Below are 8747 nucleotides of genomic sequence, written 5' to 3' on the forward strand. Positions count from 1 at the left end.
CCACATGAAAAAACTGGAGAACAGTCATACTAGAGAATTAATAGCACAGCTGAATGTTCTAGAACAAAAAGAAACAAACACACCCAGGAGGAGCAGATGCCAGGAAATAATCAAATTGAGGGAGGAAATCAATCAAGTAGAAACCAGGAAAACACTGAGAAAATCATTGAAACAAAGAGTTGGTTCTTTGAGAAAATCAACAAAATAGATAAACCTCTGTCTAAACTAACCAAAAGACAGAGAGAGAGCATGCTAATTAACAAAATCAGGAATGAAAAAGGGGACATAACAACGGACTCTGAGGAAATCCAGAGAATCATCAGGGCATACTTTGAAAATCTGTACTCCACAAAATTTGAAAATGTAAAGGAAATGGACAATTTCCTGGATAGATATCACTTGCCAAAACTAAATCAAGAGCAGATAAACAATCTAAACAGACCTATAACCCCTAATGAAATAGAAGCAGTCATCAAAAGTCTCCCAAAAAAAAGAAGCCCAGGCCCAGATGGTTTCAGTGCAGAATTCTACCAGAAATTCAAAGAAGAGTTAATTCCAATACTCCTCAAAGTACTCCACACAATAGAAGCAGGAGGCTCACTGCCAAACTCTTTTTACGAGGCTACAATTACCTTGGTACCCAAGCCACAAAAAGACACAACTAAGAAAGAGAACTATAGACCAATTTCTCTCATGAACATCGATGCAAAAATACTCAATAAAATACTCGCAAACCGGATTCAAGAATACATCAGAAAATTCATCCACCATGATCAAGTAGGCTTCATCCCAGGAATGCAGGAATGGTTCAACATTAGAAAATCTATCAATGTAATCCACCATATAAACAAACTGTGAAAGAAAAACCACATGATCATCTCACTAGATGCTGAAAAAGCCTTTGACAAAATCCAGCACCCCTTCATGATAAAGGTACTAGAGTGATCAGGGATAACATGAACATACCTGAATATAATAAAAGCAATATACAGTAAACCAAGAGCTAACATCAAACTAAATGTAGAGAAACTCAAAGCAACTCCTCTAAAATCAGGAACAAGACAAGGCTGTCCACTCTCTCCATATCTCTTCAACATTGTACTTGAAGTTCTACCTACAGCAATAAGACAACAAAAGGAGATAAAGGGGATACAAATAGGAAAAGAAGAAGTCAAACTTTCACTATTTGCAGATGATATGATAGTTTACATACGTGACCCAAAAAACTCTGCAAGGGAACTCCTAGAGCTGATAAACAGCTTCAGCAATGTGGCAGGATGCAAGGTAAACTCAAAAAAAATCAGTGGCCCTATTATATACAGATGATGAAGTGACTGAGAAAGAAATCAGAGAAACATCACCCCTTACAATAGCCAAAATCAGCATCAAATATCTGGGGATAATGTTAACCAAGGAAGTGAAAGACCTGTATATCAAGAACTTTGTGTTTTTAAAGAAAGAAATCAAAGAGGATACCAGAAAATGGAAAGATCTCCCATCCTCTTGGATTGGTAGGATCAACATAATAAAAATGGCAATCTTGCCAAAAACAGTCTACAGATTCAATGCAATCCCTAAAATGACAGACTCTAGATATCCCCTATGTGGAAGGATTTGGCAATAGCGTGGGAGGGAGGGGGGAAGGGGAGTGCGGGAAGAGGGGAGGGAGAGGGAACTGGGATTGACAAAAATTTAAAATAAAAAGAAAAAAATTCCATCACAATTCTTCAAGGACCTGGTAAAAACATTAATCAACTTTATATGAAAAATCAAAAGGCCCAGGATATCCCAACCAACCCTATACAATAAAGGAACTTCAGGAGGCATCACCATACCTGACTTCAAGCTCTATTATAGAGCTATAGTCCTGAAAACAGCTTTGTATTGGCACAAAAATAGGCAGGTAGACCAATGGAACCGAATTGAAAACCCTAATTTTAACCCACACACCTATGAACACTTGATTTTTGACAAAGAAGCTAAAACTGTACAATGGAAAAAAGAAAGCATCTTCAACAAATGGTGCTGGCATAACTGGGTACTGGTATGCAGAAGACTGCAGATAGATCCATGTTTATTGCCTTGTACAAAACTTAAGTCCAAATGGATCAAAGATCTCAACATAAATCCAGCCACACTGAAACTTTTAGAAGAGAAAGTGGGAGATACTCTACAACGAGTTGGTACAGGAGACCACTTCCTAAACATAACACCAGTGGTGCAGACACTGAGATCGAGAATTAACAAATGGTACCTCCTGAAACTAAAAAGGTTCTGTAAGGCAAAGGACACAGTCAACAAGACAAAAAGGCAGTCCACAGAATCGGAAAAGATATTCACTAACCCCACATCTGACAGAGGGCTAATCTCCAAAATTTACAAAGAACTCAAGAAACAAGTCTCCAAAACACCAAAGGATCCAATTAAAAGGTGGGGTACAGATCTAAATAGAGAATTCTCAACAGAGGAGGCTAAAATGGCCAAGAGACACTTAAGAAATTGCTCAACATCCTTAGCCATCAGGGAAATGCAAATCAAAACAACTCTGAGATACCATCTTACTCCTGTCAGAATGACTAAAATCAAAAACTCTGAAGACAATTTATGCTGGAGAGGATGTGGAGAGAGGGGAACACTACACCACTGCTGGTGGGAGCTCCAACTCGTACAGCCTCTTTGGAAATCAGTGTGGAGACACCTCAGGAAAATGGGAATTAATCTACCGCAAGACCTAGCAATTGCACTCTTGGGCATATATCCAAATGAGGCAAATTCATACAACAAGGGCATCTGCTCCACTATGTTCATAGCAGCATTATTTGTAATAGCCAGAACCTGGAAGCAAACCTAGATGCCCCTCAACTGAAGAGTTGGTGGAGAAATTGTGGTACATTTACACAATGGAGTATTAGTCAGCAGAAAAAAACAATGGAATCTTAAAATTCGCAGGTAAATGGATGGCACTGGAGGAAGCCATCCTGAGTGAGGTAACCCAGTCACAAAAAGACAAACATGGTATGTACTCACTCATATATGGTTTCTAGAGGGTCTGGGAAACAGGAAAGAACCTAAAAGATATGCATATATGCATAGTACCCAAGAGAAGAGGATTGAGACAAGATCCTCTGAATGGATGGGGAACACGGTGAGGGGTAAGGGGGAGTGGGAGCTGGGAAGAAGAGAAGGGGAGAAGAGAAAGGCAGAGTAGGTCATGGGGGAACAGGAAGTTGAGTGGGTGGGGGTAGAATAGGGGGAAGAGGGAATCATAGGTTAGAAGAGGGATCAGGCACCAGAGTGACTTCTAGTGATCTAAAGGGATAACACCAATTGGCAAGCTAAGTAATAGTGGAGAGACCACCTCGAATGCCCATTCCTGATAGTGAACTTGATGCCTATAACCATCTGGGTGCCTTCATCCAGTGGTTGATGGAAGCAGAGGCAAACACACAGTTAAACACTGAACTGAACCCAAGGAACCCAGTGGCAGAGAGAGAGGAGTGATGAGCAAATTGGCAAAGAATGGGCTGGCAAAACCAGCAGAGACAGCTGATCTGAACAGCGGAGAGCTCTTGGACCCCAGACTGACAGCAGAGAGGCCAGCATGGGACTGATCTGGACCCCCCCCCAAATGTGAGTGTCAGTGAGAAGGCCTGGGCAACCTATGGGGCCTTGAGCAGTGGATCAGTGTCTATCCCTGGAATACAAACAGTCATTTTGTGCCCATAGCACAAAGAGGGATGCTCTCTCAGCCTGGACTCTTAGGGGAATGCCTGGACCCTACCCAGAGTCAAATGACAGACTCTAGATATCCCCTATGTGGAAGGAATTGGCAACAGGGTGGGAGGCTGGGGGGGAAGGGGAGTGCGGGAGGAGGAGGGAGAGGGAACTGGGATTGACATGTAAAACAAGCTATTTAAAATTAAAATAAAAAATGATATTTAAAAAAACCTGTGAGGAAAGAACTTACTTCTTAAAAAAAAAGAATACAAAGAAGAATAAAGAAGGAAACCATCAAGAGAGAGTGTGACTGTCTTTTCCCATTATCCCCTCTGATATAATAGTCACAGTGCACAAACTATATTGATTCCCTTTGATCCCCATGCTGTTGTAGGCTGGTCCTCCAGGCAGCAAAAAGATAATGTTCAAAGTTTATACTAACCAAGTTGAGTCATTGAAGAGAATGTTGTCTATTTCAATATGCAATATTGGCTGCTAGAAAAGATTAAGCAATATCGATACAGGAAACTGCTATCTGACCCCAGGAATATTGTTTTTTTCTAGATACACCAAGAGTACTCAAGAGTAATTTGCATGCCACAGATTATATTCACTAATGAATTGGCATATATATATCATAAATGTAGGACTCTCATTCCCAATAGAATTTCACTTGAGAAGAACAGTACTCATTTTAGCAGTGGTAATAAGTACTTTGAGCACTGTATTTAGAAATGTCCTGAGTACATAGCAATATTAGTCAAATAGAAATAAAAAAGTCAAATGACCACCAATGTTGATAATAACTTTTAGAACACAAGATAATAGCTACTGTTTCAATATACAAAGGGTTCTTAAACTTGGGCCATGTGTACCACCAGATGATTCAGTGAGTAAAGGCATTTGCTGCTAAGCCCAATGATCTGCATTCAAACCTGTCACCTACATAGTGAGAACAGAGAGCTGCAAGATATCTTCTAATGTCCACATAGATTCCATAGTACACATTTGCTGTCACACAAAAATATTATAAAGTATATAAATGGAAGGACTTTTCTTAATTTTTATTGATCCAGCACAAAATAATTTACAACATGGCTTTGAGGAGCAAGAATTACAGCATTAACTACAAGGACATTTCAGGAATGAAGGGAGAAATGTGGGGACAAAAATATTTTCTGAAATGGTTTCTAGCCAGGTATGGTGACACATATCTGCAATTCTCAGCATGAACATCAGCAGCAGTTCAAGGTCATCCTTGGATATATAGTAAGTTGTTTTCCAGCCTGGACGATGTGAAACACTGAAAAAAAACATTAAATAGAAAACAGAACAAATAACTAAATAATATTTTATGTGCATTTTTATACTGCTTTCTTTTTCTTTTTTACATTTTAAATTTAAATTAGAAACATGCACACTTCAAATGTTAATCCCAGCTCCCCCCTTCGCCCTCCACCAGCCCCACCCCCACCCCCTACCCCCAGCCCAATTCCCACATCATTCCCCAGGGAGGGTGAGGCCCTCCATGGTGGGATCTCCAGAGCCTGTCATTTCATTCAGGGCAGGACCTAGGCCCTTCCCCATGTGTCCAGGCTGAGAGAACATCCCACCATATGGAGTGTGCTCCCAAAGGTGATTTGTATGCCATGGTGATCACTAATCTACTACCCAAGGCCCCAGAGATTTCTGAGGCCTCCTCACTTAAAACTACATTCATGGAGTCTGGATAAGCCCCCTGTTGGCCTCTTAGCCATCTGTCTGGGGTCCAAGAGCTCCCTCTTGTCCAGTCAGCTGTCTTTGAGTGTTTCATCAGCACGGTCTTGACCCCTTTGCTCATCACTCCTCCATCTCTGTCAGTGTTCAGCTGTGAGTATCTGTCTCTGCTTCCATCAGTCACTGGATGAAGGTTCTAGGATGTCATATAAGGTAGTCATCAACCTTATTATTAGGTAGTGGATATCAATGTAGTCTGTCTGCTATGTGCTGTTTTAAGATAAGAACATTTCAAATCACAGTTGTGTGTTCATATTATACGTTATTGTGTTTTCAAGGAAATAAACCTAAATATTGTTTCAGAGTACTAGGAAAAAAGTGGAAAACTAAATTTCAGTATTTGGAAGCAATTATCCACAAAGTAACAAAGCTCTAAACTGACAAAACCAGTTATATAAAAGATAAATGAATTTTGTAAAATTAAAAAATTTCTTCAATTGGAGAGAAAATCAGTTTTCTCCAGGATAGTACTATAGGTATATCAACCACTCCAGGACAAGATTCATGTTCAAGACTAGTTAACCAGGATATAATGGACTTCACAGATTTTTGTGTGCTTTTATTTGGCTGCAGTTTAATGTTATTGGGGGTATTTTGTTTTATTGGGTTAGAGATTTTTGTTGTTATATTGAATTTTTGTTTGTTTTTTAGAAAGAGCTGAAAGTTAGGTGGGTAGGGAAGGTGAAAGGTTCTTGAGAGACTTCAAGGAGAGGAAGGATATGCTCAAAATATATTTAAATCTTAAAATGTTTCAAATAATACAAATGTAATAATTATGATGATGATGATAAATAAAAAGAAAGAAAAGCTTCTTCAAATTAAAGGGAAAAGACAGTGTAGATGATGGAAGAAGTATTTTCTAGATGAATATCTGACAGATGGACAGTACGTAGAATACATATAAAATTTATAAGACAAACACACCAAAGTTAAACAACTCAACAAATAAATGGGTGAATGAGTGGAAAATAGTTCTCAGAAGACCAAGTACAAATTGCTAAAAAATTATGAAAGACAGTTCTTCAGCATTCTTATCAATCAAGGAAATATAAATTAAAATACATATTAATTATAAAAATAACAACAAATGCTACCAAGGCTATAGAGAAAGGGGACCCTCGTACCTGCTGACATAATGTCAAATTAGTCCATCAGTTATTGAAATCACTATGGGAATTCTTCAAATCACTGAAAATAAGCTAGCTATAAAGCTGAAGGACTCTAAGTAAACAAATGAGACAGTGGCATTTTGATATTTTTGTCAGTGTTATTCACAACACCAAAGCTATTGAAACAGGCTAGGTGCATATCAAGAACTGAACGAATAAAAATTTGAATGAATAAATATGGAGATATATACATGGAATTGAGATCTCAAGAGAAGATTGTTTATTAAAAGGACCACAAAATAAAATATAGTGATATCTATCCCAAAAGATACATGATTTTGAACACAGAATCATACACACAGAAGGGCATAAAATATCAAAGCAACATGATTAATTTAAAAGATTACAAATCCATTTACTGAATTAAAATTTGAAGCATGTATTTTTTTTGTATTATGAGACAGAGTTTCTCTGTATTGTTTTGGAGGCTGTCGGTCCAGCCTGGCCTCGAACTCAGAGACCAGCCTGCGTCTGCCTCCCAAGTACTGGGATTAAAGGCGTGTACCACCACCGCCCGGGGTGAAGTATGTAATTTTTAACCAAAAGGAAACTAGCCATTCTCAGATGATACACAATGAATGCAAATAATGATTCAACTTTGGTTAAAATATTAAAGGATGAGTCTAAAGTACTATCTGATCAATACATTAGTGATATATTGCAATTGATACCTTCTAGGAGAGGGGAAGTCCAATAGAGTGTCTCTGGGAATTTCAGTCACACTTCAAGGCAGGCACCATGCTCAGGAGTAGTTAACTAATCTATATGGAACTATCATTTTTGTGTGCTTTTTTGTTTCATTTTGTCTTGCTATTTCTTTTATCTTATTGAAAGTTTTCTTATCTGTTTGTATGAATTTCCATTTTTGATTTTTGTTTAGCCGAGTGTTTGAAAAAGAATATGAAATTGGGTTGTTAGGTATATAAGAACGCTCTAAAAGGAATAGGAGAAGGAATATAGGAAGATCAATATATATATATATATATATACTTCAAAAGACTAAACAATGACTGAATTTAGAATTTAGAACAATATGCCATAAGTCCAAAATTATATAAGCAATATAAACTCTACTTGATGGGTTTAAAGATGAAAAGAGGATTCTAAATTGGATGAGTAAGGAAGAGAGACCATGATCTGGGAGGGGTTGATGTGTGAATTATACAAAATAATCAAAACTAATACACCTGAGGAAAACATATAGTGTGAAAAATAAATAATACTTTTCAGCAAGCCCAAGGTTAAAAAAACATTTATGATATCTGTTATCTGGCATTATTAAAGAATAAAAGTGTGATGTTCTGGGTTGTGGGAACAACAGACCGTGGCCAGAAACCCACTCCTCCATCAGCCTGGGAGCAGGCAGCTGCAGAGACAATGTTTACTGAAAACAATCCAGTGCCCTAAGAAATGTTTAGCAGAGCCATAAGTTCCTGATAAGGGCTCCCTCACTGAAACACCCTGACTTTGATCTTCCCAATGGCTAGCCACTTCTTGCTCCCTGCTGTCACCGATTCTGGTGTCAGGGATTTAACCACCATCCAGGAGGAGAAAGAGGATGTGTGGGAGATGTGTGCATGTATGTATGGCAGAAGTTTTTTTCTGAAGGAAAGCGTTTTCTTGGGAAGCTCTCCTGAGCCTTCTTGGGGAGCATAAATATTTCTTAACGCAACCAACCGGTCTCTGTGTCATCAATCCCCACACCTTCGCCACATTCTCAGACACAGGCTGGGCAGCAGGTGGAGCAATTGGAGGTCCCACTGAGATTGTGAAAGCAAGGTAAGTGGGCGGGTTCATCTCTTATTCTGGCCAGGGACAGATGGCGGAAAATAAAAAAAGAATTGTTCCGGGAAGCTTGAATTACAGTATCAAGTAAAAAAGTTACTTGAAGGATAGGGGAGCATAGTCAAGGCTAAAACCCTAGAAGGCTTTCTAAAATCTATTGAACAAGAGAGTCCATGGTTCATTACTGGGGGAAGCTTAAATATCCCAGATTGGGAGGAGGTTTGCTGTGATCTTCATCAACTTTTACGAAAGGAGGGAACTGAGTCTCTGCCCCCATCCACATTCTCCTTATGGACATTA

This window comes from Mesocricetus auratus, unplaced genomic scaffold (assembly GCF_017639785.1).
Source record: "Mesocricetus auratus isolate SY011 unplaced genomic scaffold, BCM_Maur_2.0 Super-Scaffold_100003, whole genome shotgun sequence".
Classification (NCBI taxonomy): Eukaryota; Metazoa; Chordata; class Mammalia; order Rodentia; family Cricetidae; genus Mesocricetus; species Mesocricetus auratus.